Source organism: Sorex fumeus, unplaced genomic scaffold (assembly GCF_029834395.1).
Source record: "Sorex fumeus unplaced genomic scaffold, SorFum_2.1 ptg000032l, whole genome shotgun sequence".
Classification (NCBI taxonomy): Eukaryota; Metazoa; Chordata; class Mammalia; order Eulipotyphla; family Soricidae; genus Sorex; species Sorex fumeus.
Window position 1 is genome coordinate 5,082,938 of NW_026606089.1, and position 22,795 is coordinate 5,105,732.

The 22,795-nt window shown below is 39.6% G+C and overlaps 1 pseudogene; it reads right to left on the bottom strand.

The window, feature by feature from the left end:
* Positions 1–8,773: 8,773 nt before the first annotated feature.
* On the bottom strand, positions 8,774–8,870 carry LOC130025842 (uncharacterized; annotated as a pseudogene).
* Between the last annotated feature and the right edge of the window lie 13,925 nt (positions 8,871–22,795).

Here is a 22,795-nt window from a genome sequence, read left to right on the forward strand (position 1 = left end):
GGAATGCAGGGCGAAATGGGTCGTTTGTTGGTTGAGGGATGAAGACACTGGTGGTGTGATTAGAATTGGAATATTGTATGACAAAACTCCATTATAAATGACTTTGTAAATCAAAACTGCCTAAATGTTAAAAAAAGAGAAGTCAACTCATATCTATATTTCAAGAAAGCTTGTCTTAGCAAATTTTGGCATGGAGAGCATAGTTGGTAGAGAGATGGAGAAAGAAAGGGAGAGTTGAAGGTTGGGAAGAGAATCCTGGATATCATGGAAGAGATGAAAGTTGATCTTAGAAGATTTGGAGCCATCAGAGTTTAGAGAGTTAAATGGTGAGACCATAGCAGTTTAGGTAGTTAAATAGTGAGATTGGTTTAAGTCATCAGCAGTGTATACATAGAGTTCAAAGACCTCACAGATATTCGGGCTATATCAACTAACAAGGGGACCGTTTTTTTTCCTGAAGCTCTATTTAAGTATAATATATTGCCAGAAAGAATGATAAGAAGCTGGTTCTCTTTTTCACAGATTAGTACAATAGAGATGAAAACTTTTATACAAAGGAATCTATCACCTTGTCCTGTTGCTCTGCTTTCTTTTCATCATTTCATTCTCCTCCATGTCCCTACCTAATCAGGGCTCTCCACATTTCTCAGCAGCGTCACCACATAGACTCAGAGCATGTATTAACTGCCAGTAGCTCACAGTTCTCTTGTTTTACCCACACCCAGGCCAGAGCTATCCTTCTGCAAATGAAGATGTCTGCTAAAGTCCCATTCTTCCTTGAAGTGGCAGTCATGGTGTACCTCTTATTAATCATTGTGTTTACAAATTTCGATGAATGTCACTATACTAGTGACAGGGATTTTCCAAACTAAGGGAAGAATAAACATTTTCCATTACCCCAAGAATTTTGGGCAGTTATTTTCTATCCACTGCAAATAATATATGATAATTAGTCAAAGGAACTGAAATAAAAACAGGGACATTTGTCAATTTGGTGCCATGACTAGTCAGTCTTAGTATAAATATATATTTCTAGAAAAAAAAGCAGAAGAAAACGAGTTGGTTGCTAGCAAAGAATGCCAAATCTCTGCCAAGAAATCCCTTGAAAATAAAAATTGTGACTATGTACAGAACATGATTGCCACTCAATGCCTCTTTTGCAGACCAAAACACCCAAAAGGAGAGAGAGAACAAAAGGGAATGCCCTGCCATAGAGGCATGGTGGGATGGGTGGATGTGTGTGGGAGGGATACTGGAATCCATGGTGGTGGAAAATGGGCAATGAGGGAGGGATGGGCATTTGATCATTGTATAATCGAAACCCAAGGAAAAAAATTGGTAAATCTACAACTGTACCTCATGGTGTTTCACTAATAAAAATTAAAAAAAAATAAAATAAAAATTGTTTTGTCTGCCAGAGATCAATAGATGGGAACCTGAGTGAAGGCAAAAGATTAAGTTGGTTGACTTTTATTTTTCCTTGAGTATATAAATTTGATTTTGGAATCAATTTATTTGACAGTTTATCAAGACAGAGAAATTTTCATCACTTCTCTTATTTAAAAGTATATTGATACACAAAATAAGTGGGGAACCTTTATTGCAGATGCTTGTTTAAATTGTTTGGCATGGAACCAGAGACACCAGCTTTCATTCAAAAAGTGGCCAGTGAGATTAATACCAGGAGTTTTGCTCCATGGTTTGGAATCCAGCCACACATTCTAGGGGGAAAGGGAGCTCATATAGAGTAAGGAGCACCAAATAAAGGGTGTTTGGAGGATCCTCCCAGGATTGGTGAAGCATTCTGAAAGTAGAGTATAGACCAACATGATTGCCAGTCAATGCCTCTTTTGCAAACCACAACACCCAAAAGGAGAGAGAGAACAAAAGGGAATGCCCTGCCACAAAGGCATGGTGGGATGGGGGGATAAGGGGTGGGAGGGACACTGGGACCCGTGGTGGTGGAAAATGGGCACTGGTGGAGGGATGGGTATTTGATCATTGTACAATTGAAACCCAAGCACAGAAATTTGTAAATCTATAACTGTACCTCAAGGTGTTTCACTAACAAAAATTAAAAAAAATGTAAATGACAGAGAATGGGCACTGATTGAGGGATGGGTACTGGATCATTGTATAACTGAAACCCAAGCACAAAAATTTGTAAGTCTACAACTGTACCTCATGGTGTTTCAGTAATAAGCATTAAAAGAATAAAAAGTGAGGCAATGCATAAAAAAAAGTGGTCAGGTACCATCAATGCTGCTGCCCACACCCACACCGGGAGTGACAATGCTATGAGCAAGGGTTTCCATACTTGGATTCTCAAGATAGTGCCCCAGGAAATACTGACACGCAGCAGCATTTTGGACCCAACCTATTATAAAACTTGTTAGAGGTTGATACCAAACAAGAAAATTCAGGACTCTTGTGTAGCTTCTTTGATAATTTATTTTTCTCTAGTAGCTTGTAGATATTAGGGGTGGCAGTGGTATATTCTATAATAAACAGTATTGCGTTTTTAAAATGTTGAAGGCCTAAGGTACATAAAAGAGGCAAAATAAAATGAGTAAATCTGTACACACATGAACACTTTTGTTGTTTCTTTAGCAATGGCTTGGATGAAAACTGTAGATGGGTAGAATGTATTTAAGTAGCTAGAGATAGGGATCAGGGGTGGTGCGGACTGCAGGGGAGGGTGGAAAGATGGGAAGAGATTATAAGTGTGTGTGTTTATGAGTGCTATTGTGTGAGAATGTTGAGTTTATAAGAATTCATGCATGAATGTGTGAGTAAGAGAGAGAGAGAGAGAGAGAGAGAGAGAGAGAATGAGTGTGTGTGCATGTATCCGTGTGTGTGTGTTTTCTTAGAAAAATCCTATATTTCACCTGAACTACTGTACCAAGTGATGCTGTCATTCATTTTGAGAATGTAATAAATAATTTTTATTAAATTCAGGTGGTGAAATATGTTGGCCTTTAAGCCCTTCCCCTCCTCCAATTCATCAAATTCTTCCTATAATTTTCATTTACTCGCTGACCTCTTCAGGACTCAATTGGATTCAATGTGCCACATCCAAATTTATCTCTTTTAGAAAAAGTAATTAGATTAAAATATAAATCACACTATTGTTAACATTCAAGTGGGTTCTAATGATAATAAATAATTTCTATTCATAGAAGTACTTATTCAGGCCACACAATAAGGAAAAATTCAGAATATTGGACAGAAGTCAATTATTTCTCAAGCAGAACTAGCTATATTATAGCCATTCTAAAGATGTTAGAAATTTGCAGTCCAAACATTAGAGGTTCATGCTATAAGTAAAAGATTTCTTGTTTTCTCACCTGGATCCTATTCTCCATAATAATAATTGAATATATGAATAAGTGACAGAAATAATTGAATGTTGTTTTCTTCACTTGAAGGTTTTATTCACAGATCTTGTCTCATAAAAATTATTCAGAAAACATTATATTAAACAAACATTCCATGGTGATTAATCAGAATTCTTATGTTTGAAAGTGACAAACTCATACCACACTCATTTTAAACTAAGAATATACTTGATTCATGTGCCTATAAAGCTGGAGTGCCCTCTAGGTATGGTTGGGCCCAAAGAGTTGATTTTTATTTATTTACTTATTGATTGATTGAGTGATTGACTGAATCACCATAAGTGGTTGACTGAATCACCATTGAGTGATTGACTGAATCACTAGGACATAAAGAGATACAAAGCTGTTCATGAGTAGGTTTCAGTCATACAGTGTTCCAAGACCCATTGCTCCACCAGTGAACATTTCCCACCTACAGTGTCCCCAGTTTTCCCCCGGAAATCCTTTATCTCCCTCTCTCTCTCCTCACCCCCGCCCCCTGTCTCTCCCTTTCTTCTACCTATCTACCTATCTACCGATCTCTCCCTTTTGAGGCATCATGGTTTACAACACAGGAACTCATAGGTTTCCATGTTTTTTCCTTTACCTATTTTCACTTCACCGTTCTTTTCCAGCATGATCATTTCCAACTATCTTTGTCATAGTGGTCTCTTCTCGATCCCAACTGCCATCTCCCCCAGCCCATAAGGTAGGCTTCTAAGAGTGGACCAATCATCCTGGCCCTTATTTCTACTATCCTAAGGTATTAATCTAAAGTTATGTTTTTTCATATCCCACAAATGAATGTAATCCTATATCTGTCTGTCTCCTTCTGACTAATCACACTCAGCATGATACTCTTCATGTACATCCATTTATAAGCATACTTGATAACTTCATTTTCACTAACAGCTGCATAGTACTCCATTGTTTAGATATACCATAGTTTCTCTAACTAATCATTGAGAATTCTTGGGCATACAAGTTGTTTCCAGATTCTCACTATTGTGAATAGTGCTGCAATGAACATAGAAGTGCAGATAGCATTACTGCTGTGTGTTTTGGGGCCTGGGAGTATATTGACAAAAGTGGTATTGCTGGATTCATGGAAGCTCAATTTGTAACTTTCTGAGAAATGCCCATTTTGTTTTCCGAAAAGGCTGAACCAATCGGCATCCCCACCAACAGTGAAGAAGAGACCCTTTCTCCCCACTTCCATGCTGACATTGGTTGCTCTTGTTCTTTTTGATGTGTGTCAATCTCTGTGGTGTGAGATATTTCATTGCTGTTTTGATTTGAATCTCCCTGATGATTCATGATGTAGAACATTTTACCTCTGTTTTTTGGTCATTTGTATTTATTCTTTGAGGAAGTTTCTGTTCATTTCTTCTCCTCATGTTTTGGTGGGGTTGGATGTCTTTTTCTCATAAAGTTCTAACAGTGCCATATATATCTTGGGTTATATACAATAAGGGGTTAATTATATGGGTATTGCATAAATAATTTTCCCCCATTATGAGGGCTGTCTTTTTATCATGGTCACCATTTTTTCTGAGTTGCAGAAACTTCTTGGTTTAATGTAGTCTCATTTGGTTTTCTTCACTTCCTCTTCCTTGGTCAGTGGTGCATCATTCTAGAAGTTTCCATTAGCTTTAATGTCATGGAAGGATCTTCCCACATTTTTCTCCATACATCTTAAGAATTCAGGTATGATATTGAGGTCTTTAATTCATTTGATCTGACTTTGTGCCTGGCACTATAAAGAGGTCTGAGTTAAACTTTTTTTGCATGTTGCTGACCAGTTTTCCCAGCAGCACTTGTTGAAGAGACTTCCTTGCTCAACTTCATATTTATTGAACCTTTATGATACATTAGGTAATAATAATCTGAGGGCCAGCGTCAGGATATTTCACATATTCCATTGATCTGAGGCCTGTCTTTATCTGAATATCATGCTAATTTGATTACTACGACTTTGTAGTAGGGTTTGAAGTTGGGGAAGCTGTTCCCTTCTTCTTTTTACCAAAGATTGCTTTAGCTCATCATGGGAGTTTATTGTTGTGTATGAGTTTCAAGAGGGTTTAATCTATTTCTTTGAAAAATGTTATGGGTATCCTTATAGAAAGTGCATTAAATCTTTATAGCGCTGTGGGGTGTATTGCCATTTTGACAGTGATAATCCTCTCAATCAATGAGCATGGGATGTGATTCCATTTCCTCATATCCTCTTTTATTTCATGAAGTAGTGTTTTGTAGAGTGTTTTTGGTATAAATAATTTTCCCCCATTATGAGGGCTGTCTTTTTATCATGGTCACCATTTTTTCTGAGTTGCAGAAACTTCTTGGTTTAATGTAGTCTCATTTGGTTTTCTTCACTTCCTCTTCCTTGGTCAGTGGTGCATCATTCTAGAAGTTTCCCTTACCTTTAATGTCATGGAGGGATCTTCCCACATTTTTCTCCATATATCTTAAGAATTCAGGTATGATATTGAGGTCTCTAATTCATTTGATCTGACTTTGTGCCTGGCACTATAAAGAGGTCTGAGTTAAACTTTTTTTTTTTTTTTTTTTTTTTTTGCTTTTTGGGTCACACCCGGCGATGCTCAGGGGCTACTCCTGGCTCCTGCACTCAGGAATTGCTCCTGGCGGTGCTCGGGGGACCATATGGGATGCTGGGAATCGAACCTGTGTCGGCCATGTTGGCTGCGTGCAAGGCAAACGCCCTACCCGCTGTGCTATTCCTCCAGCCCTGAGTTAAACTTTTTTTGCATGTTGCTGACCAATTTTCCCAGCAGCACTTGTTGAAGAGACTTCCTTGCTCAACTTCATATTTATTGAGCCTTTATGATACATTAGGTAATAATAATCTGAGGGCCAGCGTCAGGATATTTGACTATATTCCATTGACCTGAGGACTCTCTTTATCTGAATATCATGCTAATTTGATTACTACGACTTTGTAGTAGGGTTTGAAGTTGGGGAAGGTGTTCCCTTCTTCTTTTTACCAAAGATTGCTTTAGCTCATCATGGGAGTTTATTGTTGTGTATGAGTTTCAAGAGGGTTTAATCTATTTCTTTGAAAAATGTTATGGGTATCCTTATAGAAAGTGCATTAAATCTTTATAGCGCTTTGGGGTGTATTGCCATTTTGACAGTGTTAATCCTCTCAATCAATGAGCATGGGATGTGATTCCATTTCCTCATATCCTCTTTTATTTCATGAAGTAGTGTTTTGTAGAGTGTTTTTGGTATAGGTCCTTAACCTTTTTAGTTGATTCTAGTATACTTGATTTTCTGAGGTTATTGTGAATGGGTTTGTTTTTTGCCTATCTCTTTTTTCTCTTTCATTAATAGTATTTGGGAAAGCCATGGACTATTGGATATTGATTTTGTAATATGCTACTTTAGTAAACAAACCTATTCTTCCCAGGAGCTTTTTGGTAGATTTTTTGGGATTTTCTAAGAATACTATCATGTCATCTCCAAATAGTAAAAGCTTGAGTTCTTCCTTTTTTTATCTGGATGCCCTTGATATCTTTTTCTTACCAAAATCATATGGCAAATACTTCAAGTACTATGTTGAATAGGAGTGGTGAGAGTGGGTAACTTGTTTTGTGCCTGATTGTATTTTGGGAATCTAGCTCATTGATTTTTCTCCAAGCCTTTAGTTTTTCCCCATTGAGAATAATGCTTGGTGTGGGTTTGTAGTAGTTTGCTTTGACTAGATGGAGGAAAGTACTTTCGACTCCCATTTTGTTGAGAGTTTTTCATCATGAATGGGTGCTGGATCTCATCAAATGCTTTATCTACATCTATTGATATTATCCTATGATTTTTATCTTTATTTTATTGAGATGGTGTATTCTGTTGATTGACTTGAGAATGTTAAGCCATCCTTGCATCCCCAAGATAAACCTACTTGGTCATAGAGTGTGACCTTTTGTTGAGTTTCTGATTTCTATTTGCTGGTATAATCTTGAGGATCTTTGCATCTGTATTTATCAAAGAAATAGGTCTGTAATTTTCTTTTTTGTGGTTTCTCTGTCTGATTTGAATATCAGGGTGATCTTTGTCTCATAGAAATTGTTTGGGAGTATTTCTGTTTCTTCAATTTCCTGGAAAATCTTAAAAAATGTTGGCAGTAGGTCCTCTTGAAAGGTTTGAAATACTTCATTAGTTAATCCATTTGGGCCTGGGCTCCTGTTTTGGGGGATACTTTTGATTATCATTTCAATTTCCTTGTAGTGATGGGTTCGAGTTTTCAAAATATTCTTGGTTCAGCCTTGGGAGGTAATTGGAATCCAGTAATTTATCAATTTATTCAAGATTCTCTCATTTCCTGCTTTAAAGATTCTCAAAATAATCTCTGATGATCCTATGGATTTTGTAGTTTCTATTATGATGTCCCCCTTTGCATTTCTGATTCGGTTTATTAGGATTCTTTCTCTTTTCTTCTTTGTGAGTCTTGCTAGTAGTTTATTAATCTTATTTATTTTCTCAAAGAACCATGTCTTGCTTTTGTTGGTCTTCTGAATTGTATTTTGGGATTATATCTCATTGATTTCTTCTCCAGGTTTTATTATTTCTTTCCTCCTGGCTAGTTTGGACTCATTTTCTTGGTCATTTTCCAAAATCTTGAGCTGTAAGTTATTTTTGTAGGCCCTTTCTTTCTTCCAGTTGAATTCTGGCGGAGCTATAAACTTTCCTCTTAGAACTGCTTTTGCTCTGTCCCACAAGTTCTGGTAGTTCCTCGTTGTCATTTTTTCTGGAATCTTTTTATTTCCTCTTTGATTTCTTCTCTAAGCCAATGGTTGTTCATTACTTCCCTCAAATAAAATATTTTCTTGCCGAGTTTTTGTCTGTTTGATCTATTGAGAAGTGAGAAAGTACTGTTGAAATCTCCATCTAGTATTGTGTTGCTATCAATGTTTTTCTTTAAGTCTATTAGAAGTTGTTTTTACGTATTTTGCTGGTCTGTCATTAGGAGCATCTACATTGAGGAGGGTGATTTCTTTCTGATGTACATATCCCATGATCATTAAGAAATGACCTTCACTGTCTCTTATAACCTTTAGCCTGAAGTTTATGTGGTCCGATACTAGTATTGCCACTGCAGCTTTTTGGAGGTGTTCTTTTCTTGAAGAATTGTTTTCCAGCCTTTTACTTTTAGCCCATGGATGCTTTGATTGCTCAGATGTATTTCTTGCAGGCAGCAGAATGTTGGGTTCAGTTTTCTATTTCATCCTGCCGTCCTGTGCCTCTGAATTGGTGTATTTAGTCCACTGACATTGAGAGAGATCATTGTGATAGGGATTTTTGCTATCTTTATGTTCAAATTTGGAGTACTTTTGGGGCTTGTCTTAGCTTAAAGTAGCCCTGTTAATTCTTAATGCAACAAAAATATGGAACACTTTACAAGTTGGCCTGTCATCTCTGTGTAAGGATCATGCTAATCTCTTTATCATTTCAATTTTAGTATATGTGTTGCCAAACTGAGTATAAGAGTTGATTTTTTTCCCTATTTTTCTCTTCTGATTTCTTTGAGTGTTGCCTTACTCACTCCTATGGCAGACAGTGATTCCCAATCTAGGAAGGTATTTCAAAGCAGCTTGAAGTGATAAATTTAGAACATTAATGTCCCAGAAGGAAAAGTATGGTTTTTACAATATTATCTTTTACCATACCCAGGGCATCAGTTTTGCAAAATAATTCTTTTGGAAGATGGAGAATCAGTGTTGTTTAATGCTCTTCCCTGAAATCTTCATTAAGAAAATTAAACTGGAGCCTTTTGCTATTCTCACCTCGGTCCCGTGTACATCTCCAGAAAACGGTGGATGGCGTTGTCCGCACTTTGACCACCTTGAAAGTAAGTAGGATTTTTCTCCTGAAGGAAGAGGTGAGAAGCATATTGATGATTTCATTCCACTTTATTACAAGTTCAACTTGAAGGGAATGTGAGAGTCATGAGGCTCCTGTAAAGGACAGAAAAAGGGTCTCAATGTAATTTAATGGCCCAGACACATTAACAACACAGATGACTCAAAGTAACCTGTGTGCATCTTTGTGTGTATAGTGAGTTTTATATCTACTCATAGTGATTCTCAGTCATTCAACATGGGCAAAACAGACCTGTAATTAAAAATCTAGTTCTCTGAGCAGAATGGGCTTTCTTAGGTGATTGAACATGTGTGTAATATTTTATTACTAAGCACATACAACTGTTTGAATGATGTGTACTTTTCGATCAAAATTTAAGTCCAAATATCTCTGAAATGGCAGTCTCCTGATGCCGCACCTGGCTTTCCTCACTGGGGCCCCTTGGAGGGGGTGGGTTGAGTTTCCCTCACCACCCCGAGCAGAGACCTGGCAGCTGAAGACCTCTGCAACCAGCCATAGTTATGCTTAAGACCACTCTCACCACACTTGAAGGAGCCTCATGCATGAAGGAACTGGCAGAGGAACCCAGGTGTGCGGGACCCAGGGCTGAGATATTCAAGACTGCTCGGACCATAAATGGGCCTCCTCCATCCAGATCCCCCATCTTCCAGTAGCTAAGTGGTACACCCACGGACTGCCTCTGGAGCCATGTAATCCCGTCAATGGCCAAGATCCAGATACTGGATCTTGTTGATAAGATAACAACTCATATTGTCCAGTTCTCTTTCTCGGAGAACATGGCAGGTTACCAAGCGTATCTTGCCTACATGGCAGAGACTGGCAAGTTACCTGTGGTGTGTTCTATATGCCAAAACCCAGTAACAATGAAGTATCTCATTTCCCTGACCGTGAAAAAACCTCCAATGTGGCACTTGCTAAAATCTCAGGGCTAGGACGAATGGAGATGTAACTGGTGCATGATACCAGTATTCCTCCCACCATGCCCCCAAACATGCCTTTGTGGCAGGGCATTCTCTTTTGTTCTCTGGGGCCATGGCATGCCAGAGAGCCACTCGTGGTGGGCAACTCATGGTCTTGGCTGGCAGGACGAATGGGCTGGTTTTACCCCTCACCCCCAATCCCACGAGGCTTTAGTTGCCCTGTCACCCTAGCTCATACCTGGCTGTCCAATAATCTCTGAGGTGGTGGGCATCGTGCCGCCAGTGGGGAGAAAGGCAGAAGCGACAAATACCCTTTCCCACCTGAGGGAGAATGGTGCCGTAGCTTAATGCATAGTTTAGTCACTTTTCTGCCAAAAGCCTCTGGGTTCCGAATTGGATCCATGTGCCTCTGGGGTTGTGGTCGTGCTGGATAGCCTCTTGTGGGGGTCAAATCGTGATCTTGGTGGGGCAGAAAGAATGGCTCTATGGCCTACTTTTGGCATGCATCTCCCACCCAGAGCGGGTCCTCCAAATACCCTTTAGTTGGTGTTCTGGCCTCTATCTGAGCTGCCTTTCCCCCCAGCATGTGATGTCTGCTTCCAAGGCCTGGAGCAAACCTCCTAGTCCTTATCACTCTATTCTTGGGTATTAGTCTCTTATTCTGTTACTTTATATTCCACAGATGAGTACAATCTTTCGATGTCTGTCCATATCTTTCTGACTCATTTCACTTTCTATGTTGATCCACTTTATGCAAATTTCATGACTTCTTATTTTCTAACAGCTGCATAGAATTCCACTGTGTAGATGAAACAAAGTGTCATTAACAAATCATCTGTTCTTGGGCACTAGGGTTTTTTTTTTCCCCAGATTTTGGCTATTGTGAACAGTGCAGCAATGAACATACAAGTGCATATGTCATTTCGGCTGTACTTTTTTGCCTCTCCAGGCTATATTCCCAGGAGTGATATTGCTGGGTCAAATGGGAGCTCAATTTCTAGTATTCGGAGAACCGTTCATACTGTTTTCCAAAACGGCTGAACCTGTCCGCATTTCCACCAGCAGTGAAGGAGAGTCCCTTTTTCCCCACATCCACGGCAACACTTTTGTTCTTTTGGATGTGGGTCAGTTTCAGTGATGTGACGTGATATCACTTTGTTGGTTGTACCTGCATTTCCCTGATGATTAGTGATGAAGAGCATTTTTCATGTGCCTTTTGGCCATTTGGTATCTTCTTTGAGAAAGTTACTGTTCATTTCATCATCCCATTTTCTGATGGGGTTGCATGATTTCTTCTTGTAGAGTTCAACCAGAGCCTTGTATATTGTTGATATCAACCCCTTATTACATAGGCATTGGGTGAATATCCTTTCCCATTCTGTAGATTGTCTTTGTATTCTGGTCACTGTTTCCTTTGAGGTGCAGAAGCTACTTAATTTAAGATAGTCCCCTTTGTTCATCTCTGTTTTCACTTTTTTGGCCAGTGGCATGTTATCTTTGAAGATACCTTTAGCTTCAATGTCGTGGAGGGTTTTGCCCACCTTGTCTTCAATGTACCTGATGAATTCTGTTCTGATGTTGAGGTCTTTGACCCATTTTCATCTGACTTTTGTGCTTGCTGTTAGGTAGAGGTTTGAGCCCATTTTATTGCATGTCGCTGTCCAGTTTTTCCAGCACCGTTTGTTAAAGAAGTCTTTCTTGCTCCACTTCACATTTCTTGCTCCCTTATCAAAGATTAGATGAACATATATTTGAAGGTGTGTGTCAGTATATTCAATGATGTTCCATTGGTCGGTGGCTCTGCCTTTGTTCCAGTACCATGCTGTTTTAATTATTATTGCTTTGTAGTAGAGTTTGAGGTTGGGGAAGGTGAGGCCTCCCATCGTCTTTGTCCCAAGAATTGCTTTAGCTATTCGTGGGCGTTTGTTGTTCCATATGAATTTCAGGAGTGATTGATGAACTTCTTTGAAGAATATTATGGGTATCTTTATAGGGATCACATTGAATTTGTACAATGCTTTGGGGAGTATTGTCATTTTGACAATGTTAATTCTCTCAATACATAAGCAGGAGATATGTTTCCATTTCTTCGTGTCCTCTTATTTTCTGTTGTATAGGTCCTTCACTTCCTTAGTTAAGGTGATTCTGAGATACTTGATTTTCTGAGGCATGATTGTGAATGGGTTGCTTTCTTCATGTCACTTTCTTCTCTCTCATTATTTGCATACAGAAAACCATAGACTTTTGGGTATTCATTTTATAGCCTGCAACTTTACCATATAAATCTATTGTTTCTAGGAGTTTTTTGGTAGAGGTTGTAGAATTCTCTAAATATAGTATCACATATTCTGTGAATAGTGAGAGCCTGATTTCTACTTTTCCTACATGACTGCCCTTAATATCTTTTTTTATATAACTCCTATTGCAAGTACTTCCAGTACTATATTCAACAGAAGTGCCAAAATGAATTTTTTTCTTTTTGGGTCACACCCTGTGATGCTCAGGAGTTATTCCTTGTTCATGCACTCAGAAATTATTCCTGGCAGTACTCGAGGTACCGTATGGGATGCTGGGAATCGAACTTAGTTTGGTTGCATGCAAGGCAAACGTCCTACCCCTGTGCTATTGCTCCAGCCCCCAAAATGAAATTTTACTAAACACTTTCTATCTGTAAATTTCTATGCTAAGAACAGTGGTATAAACGGTGATATCTGAGTAATTTACAAGTAGATTATGAAGACAGATAATATAAAGTATTTCTTTGTATGAATTTCCAAAATGTGTAGCTTTTATTAAATATGTTAAGAATGAACCGGAGGTCTTGATTATACCATGAAAATGATTTCCCTGTTAGAAGTTACCCTTCTAAAATGCAATAAAGTGACACATTTTGAAAATGTTGATTATTCGTTCATTAATTCAATGAATATTTGTTAGTCTGGGGGTGCAGTGCCTCCAGGAAGTCAACCTGCACCCTCGAGGTGAGTGCATCTACAGTCTAATAGTGCCATCATGCTGCCTGATAACCCCAGATTTCCACTGTGCCTCTGGCTGGATCCCAACACCTCAGGACTAAGTTTCCCAAGAAATTAAACTCCCAAAAAGGTATGTGGGAGTCATGTTCACAAACCACCCCTGGCTCAGCTATACAAGCTAATGTATTGGTCTTGCTTAAGTGACCCATAAATAAATCTTGAAAGAGATCAAAAGTCACAGTTAACCTTGGACCTTCACACGGCAGAACATACTAAGGTAAATCGGAGGGAGGCAGGTTAGTTTGTTGCCCACGCAACCAGAACTCAGGGCAGCCACTTGCTCCCACAAACCAAAATCTCCACCATGCCCTAGTCTCATTACATCGTCTCAGGATGGATTTCACTGAAATACAACAGCTGAAATTTCGGATATGCGGGTTTTGTGACTGAAATCTCTAGGCTTTCTCTGAGTCAGGATGGGCAGCCCACCCTCACTGCCCTGTACTTATGGAAGCCGCAGCAGTCATGTCCATACCTCAAAGCAACTCCAGCCTTACCTTCCTGATAAAAATACTAAATTCCGGGGCTGAAGCGATAGCACAGTGGGTAGGATGTTTGCCTTACATGCGGCCGACCCGGGTTCGAATATCAGCATCCCATATGGTTCCCTGAGCTCCGCCAGGAGTAATTCCTGAGAGCAGAGCCAGGAATAACTCCTGAGCATCGCCGGATGTGACTCCCCCAATAAAAATACTAAGTTCCTTGAACAAACATGATGACCTCTTAGTACCTGTATGAGAACAATAATGCACAAAATTAAAAGGAGAGAGAAAGAATTTAAAGAGCCTGCCATAGAGACAGGCTGGGGGTGGGGTAGGGTGTTGGGGGATGTTGTAGGGAACCAGGGACATTGGTGGTGGGAAATTTACACTAGTGGAGAGAAGCATGTTGGATCGTTGTATGACTGGAAGCAAATTATGAATAGTTTGTAATGGTCTATCTCACAGATATTCAATAAAAATTTAAAATATATATCCTTAATTGGTAGCTCAGACTACTGATAGAACTTTGAAAATCAGCATATCTATTTTTGTGTTCTCAGTAGGAAAAAAAAATATTACTCACCTGTGTGCCAATAGCTTGAAGAATGCTAAACCGAAAGATACATCAATGCTTGTCTCTGGCATGAATACTGTAATTGCAGGTATGTTATGTTTTAGAATCAGTTCATGGACAAGAAGGCAAGAGAAGCAGTGGCAAAGAGCAACAATATTGAATGGATAATGTTTGAGGAGCTTGCAAGGGAGAGTAAAGATTTGGCATGAGAAGAGGGAAAAAACCGAAGAGTTAAGTATTAATAAGTATCATGACAAAAATGCAAGGGAGGACATTTTTTGGCAATCGTCACACTCTGTTGAGCTTTTGGTGAGGATAAGTATTAGAAAGTATCTTTCCCATTTAGTGGTAAAAAGGTAACTTTGATGGGTGCATTTAAAAAAATTACTTTAATAATTAGAATCACCGAGAGATACACAGTTACAAGGTTGCTCATAATTGAGTTTCAGTCATATAATGTTCTAGCACCCTTCCAGTAAAATGGGGGTGTTTTTGAAGGAATATCCCTGGTGCGAAGACTAGGGCATCTGAATCTTAACACATTTCACCAAATATATGATCTGTACTCACATGATTTACACTGTCTCCAGTGATCTTTGATTTACGTTTTCACGCAATATTTCCTTGTGAAACTCAACAAAAGCGAGGGTACCTATTTAAGACAAGTACATGTTTCTCTGACATTATATATTTTTTGGTTGCTGAGAGAGTCTCTAAAGCAATGCTCAGGAGGTGTGGGGGCCCCACCGGCAATTCTCAGAAAACGTGTCCATGGTGCTAGGGGTCCTCTGAGGCTATACAGTCTTTGATACTCTGGCAATCAGGTGGTGCTGGGAGTCAAATTGAGAGCATGTGAGACAATTTCCATAAGCACTACATTATTTCCTGAGGCCCTGGGTATTAAATTGATGTCAGCATTCTGAGGTCCTCCCTTTTGTCAGAAAGCAGAGACTTGTGCAGGAGAAATTGGAAGAGACCTTAGGGTTTAGCTAGGTTGACTGAGTAGACGGTGATACCATTAAGATTGGAACATAAAGTAAAAATAAAACAAGAGAAAGATCTAACAATTATAAACAGGGCTATAGTACTCAGCAGAAGTACTGGTAGATGCGGCAGAAGCCGGGAAAAGTATTCGTAACGTCCGCCTGTCCTTTGCCAACTATAAGACCAAGATGACTGCCCTCCGACGTCCTGATGGATCCATCACATCCTCCAGAATGGCAATGGAGAAGATTATCCATGACTTCTACTCAAATCTCTTCGATAGCCATGTCCACTTGCCGACATACCAAATTCCACAGGATGGGTATGTCGTTCCTAACGTTCTCCCTTCCGAAATCCGACACGCCATTTCGTTGGTAAAGAAGCAAACAGCACCCGGCCCAGACAAGGTCAGACCTGAACACCTGAAGAACCTGCGTCAGTACTCATCAATACACTGGCTCGACTCTTCACTCGCTACCTGTCTGAATGCAAGGTTCCGTCCCAATGGAAAACCAGCAGGACCGTACTACTGTTCAAGAAGGGAGACATCCATGACATTGGCAACTATTGCCCGATCTGCCTATTGTCTGTCATCTACAAGCTGTTCACTCGAGTCATCCTGAATAGGATTGGCAGAACACTAGATGAAGGACAACCATGCGAGCAAGCAGGGTTCCGCAAAGGATTCAGCACCATCGACCATATCCACACGGTAACCAAGCTCATTGAGGTTTCTCGGGAGTTCAAGATGCCCCTCTGCTTAACTTTCATTGATTTAAAGAAGGCCTTTGATTCTGTTGAGACGGAAGCGGTCATTGAAGCCCTAGCCAATCAGGGCATTCAAGCCCAATACATCAGGATCCTCCGTGAGCTGTATTGCGGATTCACTACCAGGATCTCACCATTCTACAAAGAAGTGATCGTTGATGTCAAGAGAGGGGTGCGGCAGGGTGATACCATTTCACCGAAACTCTTCAGTGCCACCCTCGAGAACATCATGCGACGACTGGAATGGGAAGGAATGGGAGTGAAGATAGATAGTCGGCAACTACACCACCTCCGCTTTGCGGATGACATTGTTTTAATAACACCAAACATCAGCCAAGCGGCACAAATGCTGGCCGACTTCGACCGTGAGTGTGGAAAGGTAGGACTACAGCTGAATCTTACGAAGACAATGTTTATGAGAAACAGCCTTGTTCCTGACGCCCCATTCGCTCTCAATGGAACGACCATCTCCGAATGCAACAGCTATGTGTACCTAGGTCGAGAGGTCAACATGAGAAATGACCTGGCACCCGAGCTGCGCAGGAGGAAGAGAGCGGCTTGGAATGCCTTCAAGAACGTCGAAGAAATAGCTAAGAGGACGAAGAACCTCCGGCTCCGGGCACATCTCTTTGATTCCACTGTTCTTCCTGCATTAACATATGCCTCAGAGACCTGGGCCCTACGCAAACAAGATGAGAACGCCATTCAGGTCTCCCAAAGAAGAATAGAAAGAGCTATGCTTGGAATATCACGTTTCACTCAAATGAGAGAACGAATCCGGAGTTCTGACATCCGTTGACGATCAAGGATCAGGGATGCTGTCTCATATGCCAAGGTGTCGAAAATCAGATGGGCTGGTCACGTAATGAGATTTAAAGACGACCGTTGGACTAGAGCTGTTACTGATTGGATTCCACGGGATGTCAAGAGACCGCGTGGCCGCCCACCTACCAGATGGTCAGACTTCTTTGTCAAGATCATGAACGATCGGTTTGAGGCCCTCCATGTTCCCGGAGCGAAGAGATGCCATTGGGCTACACTAGCACGCAACAGGGACAAATGGAGACGTTACTGGCGCCCGCTCGAGCAAATCGACGACTAACGGGAAGTTAAGTGATTATCACTTAAGTGAAGTGATAGTACTCAAAAAGTTTAGAAACAGGCACATTGGCAAGTAGTTTTAAAAAGCATCCAGGAGAGAATATAGTATTGTGAGTGAACGAATCTACTCTATGGATTCATCTCATCCTTGAAATGGAAAAGGACAATGTGTTACAGTTACAAATTTACAAATAAGATATATACCATCATATATTTCATCATATATTTCTGCTGTGTTCCTATGCTTTACCAAGTATTATTCTAATTTTTAAATTTACTTTAATCATTAAAAGAGTATTTCTCTACATTAATCTTTTTAATGAAATATTTCATTAAAAATGTTTTTTAAAAAATTTATTTAAAATGTTTTATTAACATGTTATTTAAAAAGAAACATATGGGCCACATAGTTAGTGCAATTTGTAGAGGGTTTGTATGCAGCGAATCTGAGTTCAATCCCCAGAATCCTGAGCCTTCCAGAAGTGATCTCTGCATACAGAGTCAAAAGTGAGCCCGGAGCACATCTGGGTGTGCTCCCTTCGCCACAAAAAAGGAAGAAAAGAAAAACATTTAACTGATACTTGAGTAACATAGAGGTTAAGGGTGCTAATTCCTGTATAATTTTTGAAAGCCCCCAAAATTATTAGATAGTTTGCTATTGACCAAGAAGATGGTTTTTTAATAGTATTTACTTACATTGTCTAAGTAGTGATATGTGTGGTATAGAAATCTGTACATTGTGATACATTTTAAAAAATTATAATGCATTTTATAATGGACTTTATAATACATTTGTATTTTATAGTAATAAGTGATAAATTATATTTCTGTTTTTGTGGGGTATTTGGGCCATAGTATGTGGTGCTTGGGACTTCTGACTCTGTGCTCAAGGGTCATTCTTGGTGGAGCCAGCCAATAATTTGTGTTGACTGTGTGCATGGTAAATGCTTTAATCCCTATACTAAGTCTGGGGTCCAATCAAATAAATTATCTGCATATATTTTATACATTCATGGCATACTTTTTCTTAGATTCTTTGATATATCTAGGATATATTGATCATCTTTAGGAAAAGATATTACCTGATTTTTAAATATTTGTAATTTGGGGGGACATTTTAATTTCTCATTTTAATTTGTGCTCTTTGTCTACTAGTGAGCTTGAAAATTGCTCTTGTGTGGTACTACATGGAAAATAGTATGCTAAGCGAAATGAGTCAGAAAGAGAGGGACAGACATAGAAAGGTTGCATTCATCTGGGTAACATAAAGTATCAAAATAAGAGACTAACAACCAAGAACTGCTGTGATAAATATCAGGTTGTTCACTCCATGGCTTAGAGGCCAACTTCATTCTCTAGGGGTAAAGGCAGCGCAGATAGAGAAGGGAGCACCCAATAAAGGGTGCTGGGAAGATCTGCCCAGGAAGGGAGATGCCTGCTGAAAGTAGTCTAAGGACCGAACAGGATTGCTACCCAATGTCTCTTCTGCAGACCACAGCACCCAAAGGTAGAGACAGAACAAAAGGGAGTGCCCTACCAAAGAGGCAGGGTGGGATGGGGATGGGGGTTGGGAGGGATACTGGGATGGGCACTGGTGCTGGGATGGGTACCCGATCATTGTATTACTGAAACCCAAGCACAACAACTTGTAAGTCTACAGCTGTACCTCATGGTGTTTCACTAATGAAACAAAAAAAAATTAAAAAAAGGAAATTGCTCTTGTGTTTACTAGTCATCTAGTCATTTACACTTCTTCCAATAGAGATTATATGATCATGGTTTATGCTTATTTTTTCTATACAAGTTTACTAGCTAAATACTGATTTATTTCACAGCACTAATTTATTAAAAACTTTCATACTTTGCCTATCATAATAATTGCCAGAATTTGTTGGTTTTACTTGTTTTTTGATCACGTAATTTGAATTTTAAATTTTTCTTTCAAATTCTAAAATTTTGACACAAATGAGCATATGTTTTTCTTTATCTTCTACAGTTTTAAACTGAGAACAACTGTTTGTTTTGTACAAATAAGATACCTGTGCATTTACAAGCGGTAGGGCGTTCGCCTTAAAAGCGGCCAACATGGCCGACCCGAGTTCGATTCCTCCGCCCCTCTCGGAGAGCCTGGCAAGCTACTTAGAGTATTCGAAATGCCAAACACAGTAACAACAAAGTCTCCAATGGAGACGTTACTGGGCCCGCTCGAGCAAATCGACGATCAACGGGAGGGACTTTACCTTTACCTTTACCTTTATATTTACATTTTTTCCCCTTTATTTTATTTTATTTTTTTTACAGTTGTAGTTTTACAATTTTTTGTGCTTTGGTTTCAATTATACAATGACTGGATACCCATCCCTCCACCAGTGCCCATTTTCTACTACCATGGATAATATCCCTCCCACCCCCATCCCCCCATCCCCCCTGTCTCTGTGGCAGGGCAATCCCCTGTGTTCTCTCTCTCCTTTTGGGTGTTGTGGTCTGCAAAAGAGACATTGAGTGGCAAACATGTTCAGTCCATAGTCTACTTTCGACATGCATCTCCCCTCCTGGGAGGATCCTCCAAACATCCTTTATTTAGTGCTCCCTTCTCTATCTGAACTGCCCTTTCCTCTAGGATACCCGGCTGGCCTCTAAGTTATGGAGTAATCCTCCTGGTGCTGATCTCAGCTATTCTTGGGTATTAATCTCATACTTTGTTACTTTATATCCCCCAGAATAATGCAATCTTTCTATGTCTATCCTTCTCTTTCCGACTCATTTCGCTCAGCATGATACTTTCCATATTGTACCACTTGTATGTAAATTTCGTGACTTCATCTTTTCTAACAACTACATAGTACTCCATTGTGTAGATGTACCAAAGTTTCTTTAACCAGTCATCTGTTCTTGGGCATTCAGGTTTCTTCCAGTTTCTGGCTATTGTAAAGAGTGCTGCAATGAACAAACAAGTGCAGATGTCACTTCGACTATACATTTTTGCCTCTCTGGGATATATTCCCAGGAGTGGTATTGCTGGGTCAAATGGGAGCTCAATTTCTAATTTTTTGAGAATCCTCCATACTGTTTTCTAGAAGGGCTGAACCAGTGGACATTCCCACCAACAGTGAAGGAGTGTCCCTTTCTCGCCACATCCGCGCCAGCATTGGTTGCTTTTGTTCTTAGAATGTGAGCCAGTCTCTGAGGTGTGAGACGGTATCTCATTGTGGTTTTGATCTGCATCTCCCTGATGATTAATGATGTAGAGCCTTTTCTCATGTGCTTTTTTGCCATTCGGATATCTTCTTTGAGAAAGTTTCTGTTCATTTCATTGCCCAATTTTTTGATGGGGTTGGATGTTTTCTTCTTGTGGAGTTTAACCAGTATTTTGTATATCCTGGATATCAACCCCTTGTCAGATGTGTATTTGGTGAATATCCTTTCCCATTCTGTAGACTGTCTTTGTATTTAGGTCACTGTTTCTTTGGAGGTGCAGAAGCTTCTTAGTTTAAGATAGTCCCATTTATCTATCTCTGTTTTCACTTGCTCGGCCAGTGGCGTGGCATCTTTGAAGATACCATTAGCTTCAATGTCATGGAGGGTTTTGCCAACTTTATCTTCAATGTACCTTATGGTTTCTGGTCTGATGTTGAGGTCTTTAATCCATTTTGATCTTACTTTTGTACATGTTGTTAGGCAGAGTTCTGAGCCTATTTTTTGAATGTAGCCGTCCCGTGATGCCAACACAATTTATTAAAGAGGATTTCCTTACTCCACTTCACATTACTTGCACCTTTATCAAAGATTAGATGAGCATATGATTGAGGGGATATGTCAGTGTATTCAATCCTGTTCCATTGGTCTGCATTTCTGCCTTTTTTCCAGTACCATGCAGTTTTAATTATTGCTGCTTTGTAGTACAGTTTGAAGTTAGGGAGGTTGATTCCTCCCATTTTCTTTTTCCCAAGAATTGCTTTAGCTATTCGTGGGGCCTTATTGTTCCATATAAATTTCAGGAGTGTTTGCTCCATTTCTTTGAAGAATGTCGTGTGTATCCTTATAGGGATTGCATTGAATTTATACAATGCTTTCGGTAGTATTGCAATTTTGACAATGTTAAGTCTCCCGACCCATGAGCAGGGGATATCTTTCCATTTCCTCATGTCCTCTTTTGTTTCCTGAAGTAGCGTTTTGTAGTTTTCTTTGTACAGGTCCTTTACTTCCTTAGTTAAGCTGATTCCTAGGTACTTGATTTTCTGGGGCACAATTGTGAACGGGATTGTTTTTTTCATGTTGCTTTCTTCTCTCTCACTGTGCGTATAGTAAAGCCGTGGACTTTTGGGTATTGATTTTATAACCTGCAACTTTACTATACGAGTCTATTGTTTCAAGGAGTTTTTTGGTGGAGGTTATTGGGTTCTCTAAGTAGAGTATCATATCATCTGCGAATAGTGAGAGCTTGATTTCTTCCTTTCCTACCTGAATGCCCTTAACATATTTTTCCTGCCTAATCGCTATTGCAAGTACTTCCAGTACTATATTGAACAGCACTGGAGCGAGTGGGCATCCCTGTCTCATCCCTGATCTTAGAGGGAAGGCTCTCAGTTTTTCCCCATTGAGGATGATGCGTGCTGTAGGCTTGTGGTAGATGGCTTTAATTATATTGAGGAAGGTCCCCTCTATACCCATTTTGGCTAGGGTTTTCATCATAAAGGGGTGCTGGATCTTATCAAATGCTTTCTCTGCATCTATTGATATGATCATATGCTTTTTATCTTTTCTTTTGTTGATATGGTGGATTATGTTGATTGATTTCCGAATGTTAAACCATCCTTGCATCCCTGGGATGAATCTTACTTGGTCATGGTGTATGATCTTTTTGATGAGTAGTTGGATTCTATTTGCTAGTAGTTTGTTGAGGATCTTTGCATCTGTGTTCATCAGGGATATCGGTCTGTAATTCTCTCTCTTTGTGGTATCTCTGTCTTCTTTTGGTATCACTGTGATATTTGCTTCGTAGAAACTGTTCGGAAGTGTTTTTGATATTTCAATTCGTGGAAAAGATTAAAGAGCATTGGGAGTAAGTCCTCTTTAAAGATTTGGAAGAATTCACTAGTGAATCCATCCGGACCAGGACTTTTATTAGTGTTTTCTCTCTCCCTTTCTTTGTGAGTTTTGCTAGAGGCTTATCGATCTTGTTAATTTTCTCAAAGAACCAGCTTTTGGTTTCATTGATCTTTCGGATTGTTTTTTGGGTTTCCATCTCGTTAATCTCTGCTCTGAGATTTATTATTTCCTTTCTCCTGTTCGGTTTGTGCTCCTTTTTTTGGTCCTTCTCCAAGCTCTTAAGCTGTGACGTTAGGTTACTTATGTGTGCTCGCTCCTCCTTCCTGAGGAATGCTTGTAGAGTTATAAACTTTCCTCTTAACACAGCCTTTGCTGTGTCCCATAAGTTTTGGTAACTCGTGTTCTCATTTTCATTCGTTTCTAGGAATCTTTTGATTTCTTCTTTGATTTCCTGTCTAATCCACTCGTTGTTCAATAGTGCACTGTTTAATTTCCAGGTGTTTGATTTAGTTTTCTGTTTTTTTCTGTGAATTACTTCTAATTTCAGCGCATTATGGTCTGAGAAGATTGTTGATACAATCTCTACCTTCTTAATTTTATGGAGGCA